At 29.3% G+C, this 14,864-nt stretch overlaps 1 protein-coding gene across 1 annotated transcript in view; it reads right to left on the bottom strand.

Moving 5' to 3' along the window:
* LOC129741144 (potassium voltage-gated channel protein Shaw-like) overlaps positions 1-10,018 on the bottom strand; it is a 178,145-nt gene extending 168,127 nt beyond the window's left edge. Inside the window, exon 1 of the mRNA XM_055732851.1 lies at positions 9,614-10,018. The gene's annotated coding sequence lies outside the window, so the exon portion shown is untranslated. The remainder of the gene's footprint in view (positions 1-9,613) is intronic.
* Between the last annotated feature and the right edge of the window lie 4,846 nt (positions 10,019-14,864).

Consider the following 14,864-nt stretch of genomic DNA (forward strand, 5'->3'; position numbering starts at 1 on the left):
AAAAGTTATTGCGGTTCAAAGAATGTATTTTGGTCGAAAACTCTCGTATAAAACGCAATGCGTAAAAAGTACTCATTGCGTGTTGGACAAAATTTGCGGCCTTTGAAATGCAATAACTTTTTTAATTTAAGTCCAATCGTGTTGCAGTCTTCGGGTGAAATATTTGTCTCAACTTAGGCTTCAAAAAAATAAACCATAAAAAACAATCGGCTAGTGATGAAACAAGTTATTGATGAAAAACCAGTATTTTTTGTTCCTCCCGGGCAGAAAACCTTAAAATTTTATTCACGTGTGAGACTTAAGCAACCCCTCGCTATGGTCAGATCTTCCTGAAACTTGGCATGTGACCTTCTGGTAAGCTAATAAATAGTTTTGACTTGGAGCGAATGAGATTTATCATGTTTCATTCTTCCTATACTATGATAAGTGTACCGCGGTTCGTTAAATTGTTAAAAACTACAAAAAATACTATTATGATAAAGTAGCCATAACTTCTTCAATGTTCAACCGATTTGGATAAATAACCACTTGAAATATTTGTTTTAAATTGACATTTAAGCGCAAAAGAAAATCAGATTTTTGAATGCTACCATCGAGTTTAAACATTCGTTGAAACAAAATTTTCTCCAAAAAAATGCGTTTTTTATAATTTTTTTTCTCATAAAGTCACTAATATCAACAATACTGTTTGTCAAACGCAAAAAAGTGTTCAGATGATCGATAGAAAATTTTCTCACCTTCAATTTGCAAAAGAAGGATTTCAAATTACTGTTATGCCGTCCGAGATATTTTAATCGAAGTACAAGAACTTTTTTAATTTTTCCGAAATTTCATATTTGGAGCATAACTCAAAAACGTTTATTCAGAGATTTTTTTGAATTTCATTTTTGGATTCAGCGCCCGATTTCACATTAGAAATGACCTTCAGTTTACTGCTGTAAAAAATGCTGTAAACTAGTGTTATTTTTCAAAAAAAAACATTTATCTAACTTATTGAAGGACTTGAATTTGTGTAAACTTATTCCATTAAAAATTATCTTAAATAATCAGCAAAATTTAATTTATTTAGTTTTATATTTTAAACATTTTCAGGCTGCTAGGTAAAATTTTATTTTTCTGCCACGCCACTACTAACGCCACATTTATGGCCACCATTTCGTTAGTTCTGGATGACTGAATTTTAAGGTGGCTAGTGGCCGGTAATAAGATTCAGACGACTCTCCATTTCGAAACCATTTGGCTAACACCTCCAGCAGGTGGCAAAAGAGGGGGGTCAAGAGGAATCGATTTGTGCTAATAATTAATTTACCCTCGGCAGCAGTAGAAACGGGGAAAATCCCGGTCTCACTTCCGTCCTTCCATTGAGTGCTTCAGAAAGAGAAAATGGATCGCGAGAGATAGGGCTATCGATATAGTGAGAGAGCCTGAGGGGAGGTCACGAATAGGATCGCTAATTTAGCTCAATTACGAGTGGCTTCGATTTACTTCCGTTACATAAATTTGCCGCCAACAGTGAACGGAATGGAACGTTGGGTTTCGATGGTTTTTGCCGTCAATTGCAGCATCCGGTCGTTGAAAGTGGATTTGAAAAAAAAAACAATGGGCTGCCAACTTAATAGAGCTCGGTGATTGTTATCGATTGTTTTCAATTAAATTTGAATAGTTCCGCTGCAAATAGAAACTAAACAACATGCATGCGTTTGAAAGTGGAATTTTCTTAATTGATTTTAATAAAAACTTCTAATGATGGTGGAAAGTTCTTTATTTTAATAACATCATTTTGAATATCACAAGCAATTTAAACTCGTCATTATGATGTTTAATTGAAAAAAAGCAAACTATAATAAGCTTTTAAATAATTTTCATGAAATTTTATCTTCATCCATAGAAATGAAAAATCATTGCCCCATCAAAAATCTCTTCACTACTTCAACTTGCTACTCAATCCTAGCAGCGGAAATTACTCCCATGTAAAAACAACTGAAGCGATAATCATAATCTCGAAAATAAACAGACAGAATTAACATCTCATCACACCAGATCATTTTCCGACGGCTTTCTGTATGAATAAGTAAAACAACGCGAAGAAAAATACCACCCAAGTGAATTAGCCGGAACAAACCAAACCCAGCCCAACCCCATCTCAACTCGACTCAACGTTTGTTTGACGGAAGGCGGCCGAGGTTTTTTGGTTCATCATTTCAATCCGGTTTTTGTTGACGTTAGACGCGAAATTGCGCCAAAATCATGTGAGATGAAAGATTTGCGTTTGCGGAACGACGTTTGCACGTGGGAAGCCCTTCGGTGTTTACATTTTCCGGCAGCGATGTCGAAGATTTTGAATGGTTTTTGTGTATCCAATGTCATTGTTTGCCAGGAAAAATTACAAGTGTATTAACGGAAGGCCACAAAATTAAATGATGATAACATGTCATGAATGAACTCCAGAAAAAATCGTTTACATTTCCAAATTGAGAGACTTACATTGAGCACTTTTTTCTTGTTATAAGCTCAAAACTCAATTATGTTTAATTTTCGAAAGAATATCTCGAAAATCAAATACGCAAAACTTTTTCCATAATCTTTTATAACAAAAATTACCAATGGATTCACGTAAATAAATAAAATAGTATCAGTTAAGAACTGAGAAAACTTGCAATAATTTGTTTTAAGTATAATTTCACATTAGGTAACGGGCCGAAAATAGATTATTTAAATAAGGCTCTCGGAGAGATGAAAATTTTTTCCAAGTTATTTTCCATGTCCGGTCAAAGATTATGGCAAATTTCAATTGAAAATAGGAGGTGTCAAATTAGGTGTGGCTTTCAATTGTTCAAGGTTTAAGGTAACTTTTGTATAAAATTGTAAAATAGTTGGAAGCAAAAAATTTCAATAAAAAGAAAATAAATTTTGTTTTTTTTTTTTCAAAAACACAATCTGTTACCATAAATCACAAATACTAAACTCAATGTCCTGTCTCAGATTTTGAAGGAATACTTATAAATCCAACGACTTAATGTGATTTGATTTCAAAATCGTCTGTTTTCCTCTTAATGTGAAAATCCAAGATTTAAGTGTATTTCTGATGTAAATCCCAAAGGATCACACTCAAACACATTTCTGGTGAATAGGACATGATCGTTTAAAAATATGTAAAATTTAACAGAAATGCCAAAATTTTTTTGTTTTGAAGTTGTTCAAATATTTTGGCAGTTTTATGACTCTGAACTCTATTATTTAGTTTTTTGAGAGCAGAAATATTGAATTTGAAGCGTTTTTTTTAACTTAAAATCTATTTTCTGATTGAAAATTTTCATCATTGAAGCGAGTGGAAATTTGCATACACTAGAATTTGCATGAAATGGTGACCTATTTTTTATTACATTTTTGCTCATACAATGCATGAATTAAAAATTAAAAATATTATTTTCTAACACTATTTGATTATTCATACTTTTGTTTTTTTACATCAATAGATTCCCGTGTCATGTAGAAACTTTTAAAAATATGGCCTAAAATCTTTAAAATTGTAATTAAAAATTTATACAAACATTAGAAATGAAACATAAAAGAATACTTTCTTTTATGGATGGTTGAGATCTTAAAATATCTGTACCAAATTAACAAACCAAAATATGGGTATATCCGTGCAAATTTGACATACATCCAGGAACTATTCAACAAGAATCAAGGAGAAAAACGTTTGAATTATTTACTCATGATCATATTTTAGGCCTCCAAAAAATTTCATTTTTGGGCAAAAAAAACTTCAAATAATACCTCTAATGCAATTTCATTTAATTATGCTAAAAAATGTTAATATATCCGGTCAAAATCTGCAATTTGGGCAACCGGGCTGGGCCGATGCACACTCGATCCTATTTAAAGATTTTAGTTTGAAATATGGCACTTGAAAAAACTCCAAAATTCTCCAAAAACATATAATTTCCCTTACCATATAATAATTATCAAATACGTTTAATTTCAAATAAATTCCTCTGGATACTTTTTGTCAATCAAAAACCAGAGACACATTCCACGCGCTTGTACCGCTCAAAAGTGATTTTTATTTGTTCGCGTGTCAAAAAATTTCAAACTTGTCTAAAATTTTGATAATTCAAATTACATAAAACCAACGGAAAAAAGAGGAAAAAAAATATTTTAACATTTTTATATAATTTTGTAAATCAATTTATTTTGTTGAAAAAAGTGGTGATTTTGAATACTTTTCTAAAATAATTTATTGAAATATATGGATAAATTTGTTTTGGAAACCAAAAAACACTGCTTCATTTCGCGGAAAAAAAGAATTTGTTTATATCCAATGTGGTTGTTTGAAAAGCGAACAAAAACAGTCGCAAATGAGTGAATTCACGTTACAAAAAAGGAACTTTCATTTTTCATGACATTTTCTGACATGAAAAATGAGATCTTCTTTGAAAACGATAGGATAATTCTGAAACACTCAATTATATAAAAATCGGTTGCAATCTAGCTGAGTTACAACAGCGTGAATTAGTGAATTCACGTCACAAAATTTATTTTTTTTGTAAAATTTCATAAAAAGAATATGCTCTTAAAGCTGTTTTGACCCTCCAGATGGTCGCATTTTTACAAATCGAGCATAGCTTAGTTGATTTTTCCATAGATTCGTTATTTTCAAATGAAAATACAAATAAATTGAAAAAAAAATTATTTTTTTTGAATTGGTAAACTTTTTAATGTAGACTGAGAGAAACAGTAGTAATTTTAACGTATGATCCCTCTATATGTTGCTTTTCAAGTGCCATTCAAAATAAGGAAAAAGTTAGTTTAAAATACTGAAAATTTATGATTTTAAACGTCGGAACAACAAAATATCGTTTTTAAAAAATATAAATATAATTTGAAGGCTATGAAGAATGGTTCAGAATATTTTTATATTTCGTGACGTGAACTCGGTTAAATATCCTGTTCTTTTTAAACCGGGTGAATTCACGTCACAACTTCAAATAAGCATAACTTCGCTCGTTGTTGTTCAATCGAGAATTTGAGCACAATAAATTGTAGGCTATTGTTTTTTCTACAACTCATTTGAAGTTACCGATATTCTATATCGACAGAAAGAACAGGAAATCAAAGTTGTATGTACTGAAATCAAAAATGGTCAATTCTAGCGTGAATTCACGTCACAAAAGTAATCGATCACAACAAAAACAACTTAAATTTTACAATGACCAAATTATGATCATTTTGAAGAAAATTCAATCTGCGACCATTTGCTACAATTTTTTTCATTTTCAAATAAATTGGTTGACTTCTAGTATGATATCAGTTCAGAAAAGTCCGGAAAAGCGATTTCACGTCACGGTGGAATGTGTCCAGAGTTTTCCATAAGACAAAAATTGAAAAATCAATTGAAATCTAATTAGTCGTAGCATTTTTCAGCAAAATTTTGAAAACGATCTGACTTTGATAAAAATTCAAAATATTAAAATCGAACATACAACCAGAAAGCCTGTGATCTCTTGCAATTTCAATTCCTTACCAAAATAGTCACCTTTACTATTTTATATTGATTATGGAACTAATCTTCGATCTGAATTTGAATCTGAATTTTGAATAGTATTTTCTGAATTTGAACATAGAACCTGAATTCAAAATTTGAGCTTTGTATCGGTTTCGCAATTTCAATACGTCTGTTTCAAGTCTTCAATCACGAATTCATAAGTATAATTCTGATGTTTTGGATTTCAATCTTAGTTCTTTTATTTCAATAATGTATTTTAATCCGACTTGCAAATCTAAATAAAAATACAGATATCAAATGCTGTTTATTTTATTGTAGGGTTAGCATTCCTTTTTTTTCAAACACGCTCGGGCTATCAAAAAAGTTGGCTCGATTACTAGAATATTGTGAAGATGAAACACGTATTTTGCCAGATTTCTTATCATCATTGAAAAAAAAATTGAAAATTCAAATTGAGCTCAAATAGTTGAAACATTTTGATCATTTCATGGACTCATTGAAATAACCGAAAGAAGATAAACATTTAATCTTCAACTACAGAATACACAAATTAACATTGATTAAATAAAAATCACAATTCTGATTTATATCAAAATACAAATTTTGCGTTCAAAGATATTATATATGTATTATATATATTTATATGTATTATATGTATTTGTTTGAATAACGATTTGCTCACGTGTTTGGATAAAAAATAAGGCGGTTTACTCACTTCCTTCTTTATTTCTAGTGTTGAAAAACTTAAAATCAACGCCCAAATTTTGCGAGGTTTGAAAAAAATTTTCCTTGTTTTCTCAGCTAACAATTTGCGGACAAATTTCTGAAATGCTTGCTCAACTCTTTGTAATGCTCACTCTGCTCCTCTTAACTGCAATTATAGAGAAAATATTCGAAAATTATTTCACGGAGCCCCAGTAGCTGTTATACATGTTTTACGTTTAATTCCAATTTTTTAGTTTCGATTTCTTTTCCTCGTTTTCTAGAAATCAAAGCAGTAAGGTAATAGTGATGTTAAACTTTTTTTTCTCGAGAGACCTTCCCAATTCATGAGGCCCAGGGCAATTGCCTTTAATTGTCACCCTGCTTAACCCGGCCTCGCCAAGTTTAGATTTTGAAATTATGTTTACTTAAAATCAGGTTGCCAGATTGCCTGGCTTTATCCGGGTTTGTCCGGATATTAAATATACAATTGTACAAACAACCTGGTATGACCCGGTTGCCTGGATTTTATTGAAAAAGCTCGGATTTTGCCTGGATTCATTCTCATTCTCATTCAAATCGAACTTAAATAAAACAAATCGTTGTGTAATTTTTTTTTATTTATGCATTCAGCACGACGTTTCTTGAGCAATAGACTGAGTCGATTTTTGAATTTCTCAAATCCTGGTGTCTAAAAGGCTTCGTCTTGGTTTAAAACTCATCCATGATTTTTTACAGAATTTTTAAGTAACGTTTACATGAGTAAATTTGAAGTTTGAGGTTTGAATGGGAAATTTGAATATTTTGTTCTGAAAAATAAACAACATTTTTGTTTCTTCTGTGGAACCGAGCCAGCTTATGGTTTTTGTGCCAATTTATAAATTTTCTAAAGGACATTTTCCGCTGAACAACTTTGTTGAAGACCGTAACTTCATATTTGTAAACTTCAGGAATTCACCGGCCAACTCTGCTACACTGGTACGCGTAGGAAAACAGTCAACTTAGTCCACGAATTGCGCTTCATCTCTGTCTGGCGTTTCGCGGAGGAAATCGGCTTGACTGTTCGTTCGGCGTCTAAGAATCGACTGACTGAATGACCGTTGAACCGATGAGCTTTGCGAGGGAGAGAGAGAGTCCTTGGCTCTTGGAATGCTGTCAGATGATTGCGTTAGTATGCGTATGTACCCAGTGCAATAAACATATCACAATCAAGAGTACGGGCTTCACATTTGCATTAGATATGTATGCAAATCCAGCAAATTAAACATGACTCGATTTAGCATACCTTACATTTCCCTTCTCCTCTATTGAAAAAAGGAAAAAAAACTCCTTTTGGTTGACAATTTGTCTGGCCTTTTCTAGGGCTTAAGATAAAATAGCATGAATTTGTCCGGTTCGGATACGTGCTAAAAAAGTTCTGGCTACCTTCTCCTAAAAAATAGTTGGGAAAAAAAAGAACGAAAAATTTAACAATACAATTCAGAATCTGTAATCAAATATTTTCTAAATTCAGAATGCGAATAAAATATGAATGATTATATTGAGAATGATACAAAAGCCAATTCCAAATAAAGACGGAGATCTATGAATCAGAACTCATAGGCGGATTACCGAAACACAAATATGTTTTTGCCACAAATTGTATAAAATTCTATGATTTAAATGTAAAAAAGTATGTCCTGTTCTGTTATAATTTAATCATTAATTACTACGCAAATAGCGAATGATAAGAATGTAACTCAATTATATCAAGGCACAAAAAACATATAAGATTCAAAATATTTGTATAAACCCTAATATTAAAACTATATGTACATCAATTGATTTTTTTCTTATTCAGAAAGGTATAAAAGTTTAAATTTTTTTTTAATTATCCCTTGATATTTTGACATGTGTAAATATTCTGTAATATGTTATACAGATACTGAATTGAAAATTTGATTTAAAAAATTTAATGTGTTTCTAATATGTTTTACGACAAACATGTTTAAATTCTTTTCTAGATTCATAAACAAAATTAACAAACAATTCTCATGCAGTTCCAGATACTGAAAATTCAGGTTTTGAGTAACAAATATTCAAATTTATTTATTTATTGATGGATATATAGGCTGAGCCCGTCATCCCGATATCTTAAAAATTATCTTATATATAGTTGCCTCCTTAAATATAACACATACTTATTTTTCACTGTTTGAACACTGCAGTTTAAATCTATAATATTATTAATACTGTTAACTTCTCTCATAAATCGGAATGCTGGCTCGTTGCTCGTTGCGTTGAAATTAAATTTTTTAACACAAATCAGTTTAAGAAAAAACTCCGAGTTTGAGTTTTTGTGAGTTGTCCACCCAAAACTTAATTCAGAAACGGAGATTCTTGTAAAGATATCAGATTGGAAGTTTTATTCAGTTAAAGACAATTTTATGTAAATTTAAGACACTGAAACGGTGAGTTTTAATTGCACCTCGTTATTTCAATTTTTTGTCAGAAATGTTAGCTCCGAATTTGTCCTACCTGAAGTTTGAAAAAAACTCTATGTGTAGATCCAATTAAAAAAAACTTCTTCTTGCTTAGTTCAGACAAAAAAAAACTGATGAAATTTATTTCAAAATTTCGAAAATAATTCAACTGTTATAAAAAGACATTAAATCCAAAAACTTCACTCATTTTTCACAAACCTAGCAAAGACTGGAGGCGTAGAAAATTTATTGTATCTGATTTGAATAACAATAAAAATCTTGTTTCCAATACAGTTGAAGTGCTGAAAATAATGTCTAATATACTGGTTGTAATTTGACAGGTTGCACAACTGTACGAGTTGGCACAAACTTCGCATTCATAAATTTGCAGTCCAGTCTAGAGCGCTGCCTTCTGGAAATTCAAATTTGAAACAAGTTTTTAAGTTTTCAGATTAAACTTATGACTATATTAAAAAAAAAAATCTCACCTTAGACCATTTTTTATATTTCTAATGTTTTGCAAATTTCTTTTAATTTTTATTCAGTCGCTACCAAATGGTCAGTTCAAGTCAAAGAAATTCATCTCCACCATTCTGCTTCAGATTTTCCATCTAACAATTCCAACTTCATATGCTGATCATTTCTTAAAGAAACTTTTTCTTCATTCATACATTTTTTTTCTATTTCGTTGGAATTGTAAATCAACTTTCCACTCTGATCCTGAAACACGATACAGAGAAAACCATACCCACGCCTCACAAACACCGGAAGTAAGTTCAACTGCTCCAATTTATGCCCATTCATAAAATTCCAACAAGCCGTCACCGGAAAAGGAAAGCACTGAGCAGTAAAAAAAAAACAACATTTGCAAACGGCTCGTTACTCAGTCAAACCACATCGCATTTTTACACGCTGCTTCTCTTTTCAGAAAAAAACGTACCACGAATTGTGATTTACAGCATTTCCATGCGCTTCACTGAGACTGACACTTGCCTCATGTCACACTGCCATTGAGATAGGAATCTCGGTTCCGCGATCCACAAACGGCGAATTCTTCCATTCAACAGAATTTATTTGCCGCCTTTAACTCACTGCCACTCACTCAATTCCAATCTTTATCCAGGTATTTAGCACATAATCCAGAAGTAATAATCCTTCGAAAATAATCCGATGTCTCAAAGAAGAACCGAGAGGGGGTGGGCAGGGAAAAAATCTGCCCACATAAACACTTGTTTTTCTGCCTAGTCACAGTTCAGCAAGGATTGGAATCCCTTTGATTAGAGTCTCAACAATTGACCGATAGCAATCCACACTGCCACTTTCTTTGAACAACCGGTAGCGCGCGAGTTCCGAACGAAACTGATCTATCCAATCTGGATAAGGAACAATGAGCCAGCATCCGATTGCGAATGAATCGCTTCATTCGAACTTCATCGTTGGGAAATCTCTTTCTATGTTCGAAATTCACCCAGGATTCTTGCGTGGTTTTTCCGGATGAACACAAACCGATGCACGTGTTTTCCTGTGATGTTCATGCGGTTGAGTTTAGAAGACTGTTGATTGTTTATGTTTTCGAATTTGGTTTGGCTCCAGTTGCTTGGATCACATAACGCGGTAACTCTTTGATTTGTTTTCTCCGAAATCTTCACTAGCCGTTTTGTTACAAGTGTTCCTTTTTGGGTCTTCAGCTGACCAGGTTGAAACATCCATTCGTTCCACAAAAAAGATACCCTGATCCTGGTTATCTGATGCTGGAATCCAGCATGTAGAGCGATATTTAAAGTCGGTAACAAGCTAAGTTTGGTAGGCTTAAATACACTTTGTGGTCAGATTTCGTAAAGTCAAACTTGCAGAACCATTGCAAAATCTTTCAAAATTAAAAATTTCATTCAACATAAGTTGACAAAAATGACAAAAATGACAAAAATGACAAAAATGACAAAAATGACAAAAATGACAAAAATGACAAAAATGACAAAAATGACAAAAATGACAAAAATGACAAAAATGACAAAAATGACAAAAATGACAAAAATGACAAAAATGACAAAAATGACAAAAATGACAAAAATGACAAAAATGACAAAAATGACAAAAATGACAAAAATGACAAAAATGACAAAAATGACAAAAATGACAAAAATGACAAAAATGACAAAAATGACAAAAATGACAAAAATGACAAAAAATGACAAAAATGACAAAAATGACAAAAATGACAAAAATGACAAAAATGACAAAAATGACAAAAATGACAAAAATGACAAAAATGACAAAAATGACAAAAATGACAAAAATGACAAAAATGACAAAAATGACAAAAATGACAAAAATGACAAAAATGACAAAAATGACAAAAATGACAAAAATGACAAAAATGACAAAAATGACAAAAATGACAAAAATGACAAAAATGACAAAAATGACAAAAATGACAAAAATGACAAAAATGACAAAAATGACAAAAATGACAAAAATGACAAAAATGACAAAAATGACAAAAATGACAAAAATGACAAAAATGACAAAAATGACAAAAATGACAAAAATGACAAAAATGACAAAAATGACAAAAATGACAAAAATGACATAAATGACAAAAATGACAAAAATGACAAAAATGACAAAAATGACAAAAATGACAAAAATGACAAAAATGACAAAAATGACAAAAATGACAAAAATGACAAAAATGACAAAAATGACAAAAATGACAAAAATGACAAAAATGACAAAAATGACAAAAATGACAAATATGACAAAAATGACAAAATGACAAAATGACAAAAATGACAAAAATGACAAAAATGACAAAAATGACAAAAATGACAAAAATGACAAAAATGACAAAAATGACAAAAATGACAAAAATGACAAAAATGACAAAAATGACAAAATGACAAAAATGACAAAAATGACAAAAATGACAAAAATGACAAAATGACAAAAATGACAAAAATGACAAAAATGACAAAAATGACAAAAATGACAAAAATGACAAAAATGACAAAAATGACAAAATGACAAAAATGACAAAATGACAAAAATGACAAAAATGACAAAAATGACAAAAATGACAAAAATGACAAAAATGACAAAAATGACAAAAATGACAAAAATGACAAAAATGACAAAAATGACAAAAATGACAAAAATGACAAAAATGACAAAAAAGACAAAAATGACAAAAATGACAAAAATGACAAAAATGACAAAAATGACAAAAATGACAAAAATGACAAAAATGACAAAAATGACAAAAATGACAAAAATGACAAAAATGACGAAAATGACAAAAATGACAAAAATGACAAAAATGACAAAATGACAAAAATGACAAAAATGACAAAAATGACAAAAATGACAAAAATGACAAAAATGACAAAAATGACAAAAATGACAAAAATGACAAAAATGACAAAAATGACAAAAATGAACAAAAATGACAAAAATGACAAAAATGACAAAAATGACAAAAATGACAAAAATGACAAAAAAATGACAAAAATGACAAAAATGACAAAAATGACAAAAATGACAAAAATGACAAAAATGACAAAAATGACAAAAATGACAAAAATGACAAAAATGACAAAAATGACAAAAATGACAAAAATGACAAAAATGACAAAAATGACAAAAATGACAAAAATGACAAAAATGACAAAAAATGACAAAAATGACAAAAATGACAAAAATGACAAAAATGACAAAAATGACAAAAATGACAAAAATGACAAAATGACAAAATGACAAAATGACAAAAATGACAAAAATGACAAAAATGACAAAAATGACAAAAATGACAAAAATGACAAAAATGACAAAAATGACAAAAATGACAAAAATGACAAAAATGACAAAAATGACAAAAATGATAAAAATGACAAAAATGACAAAAATGTTAAAAATTATAAAAATGATAAAAATGACAAAAAATGACAAAAATGACAAAAATGACAAAAATGACAAAAATGACAAAATGACAAAATGACAAAAATGACAAAATGACAAAAATGACAAAAATGACAAAAATGACAAAAATGACAAAAATGACAAAATGACAAAAATGACAAAAATGACAAAAATGACAAAAATGACAAAAATGACAAAATGACAAAATGACAAAAATGACAAAAATGACAAAAATGACAAAAATGACAAAAATGACAAAAATGACAAAAATGACAAAAATGACAAAAATGACAAAAATGACAAAAATGACAAAAATCACAAAAATGACAAAAATGACAAAAATGACAAAATGACAAAAATGACAAAAATGACAAAAATGACAAAAATGACAAAAATGACAAAAATGACAAAAATGACAAAAATGACAAAAATGACAAAAATGACAAAAATGACAAAAATGACAAAAATGACAAAAATGACAAAAATGACAAAAATGACAAAAATGACAAAAATGACAAAAATGACAAAAATGACAAAAATGACAAAAATGACAAAAATGACAAAAATGACAAAAATGACAAGAATGACAAAAATGACAAAAAATGACAAAAATGACAAAAATGACAAAAATGACAAAAATGACAAAAATTACAAAAATGACAAAATGACAAAATGACAAAAATGACAAAAATGACAAAAATGACAAAAATGACAAAAATGACAAAAATGACAAAAATGACAAAAATGACAAAAATGACAAAAATGACAAGAATGACAAAATGACAAAAATGACAAAAATGACAAAAATGACAAAATGACAAAAATGACAAAAATGACAAAAATGACAAAAATGACAAAAATGACAAAAATGACAAAAATGACAAAAATGACAAAATGACAAAAATGACAAAAAATGACAAAAATGACAAAAATGACAAAAAATGACAAAAATGACAAAAATGACAAAAATGACAAAAATGACAAAAATGACAAAAATGACAAAAATGACAAAAATGACAAAAATGACAAAAATGACAAAAATGACAAAAATGACAAAAATGACAAAAATGACAAAAATGACAAAAATGACAAAAATGACAAAAATGACAAAAATGACAAAATGACAAAAATGACAAAAATGACAAAATGACAAAAATGACAAAAATGACAAAAATGACAAAAATGACAAAAATGACAAAAATGACAAAAATGACAAAAATGACAAAAATGACAAAAATGACAAAAATGACAAAAATGACAAAAATGACAAAAATGACAAAAAATGACAAAAATGACAAAAATGACAAAAATGACAAAAATGACAAAAATGACAAAAATGACAAAATGACAAAAATGACAAAATGACAAAAATGACAAAAATGACAAAAATGACAAAAATGACAAAAATGACAAAATGACAAAAATGACAAAAATGACAAAAATGACAAAAATGACAAAAATGACAAAAATGACAAAATGACAAAAATGACAAAAATGACAAAAATGACAAAAATGACAAAAATGACAAAAATGACAAAAATGACAAAAATGACAAAAATGACAAAAATGACAAAAATGACAAAAATGACAAAAAATGACAAAAATGACAAAATGACAAAAATGACAAAAATGACAAAAATGACAAAAATGACAAAAATGACAAAAATGACAAAATGACAAAAATGACAAAAATGACAAAAATGACAAAAATGACAAAAATGACAAAAATGACAAAAATGACAAAAAATGACAAAAAATTACAAAAATGACAAAAATGACAAAAATGACAAAAATGACAAAAATGACAAAAATGACAAAAATGACAAAAATGACAAAAATGACAAAATGACAAAAAATGACAAAAATGACAAAAATGACAAAAATGACAAAAATGACAAAAATGACAAAAATGACAAAAATGACAAAAATGACAAAAATGACAAAAATGACAAAAATGACAAAAATGACAAAAATGACAAAAATGACAAAAATGACAAAAATGACAAAAATGACAAAAAATGACAAAAATGACAAAAATGACAAAAATGACAAAAATGACAAAAATGACAAAAATGACAAAAATGACAAAAATGACAAAAATGACAAAAATGACAAAAATGACAAAAATGACAAAAATGACAAAAATGACAAAAATGACAAAAATGACAAAAATGACAAAAATGACAAAAATGACAAAAATGACAAAAATGACAAAAATGACAAAAATGACAAAAATGACAAAAATGACAAAAATGACAAAAATGACAAAAATGACA

The sequence above is a fragment of the Uranotaenia lowii genome, chromosome 2 (genome assembly GCF_029784155.1).
Source record: "Uranotaenia lowii strain MFRU-FL chromosome 2, ASM2978415v1, whole genome shotgun sequence".
NCBI lineage: Eukaryota > Metazoa > Arthropoda > Insecta > Diptera > Culicidae > Uranotaenia > Uranotaenia lowii.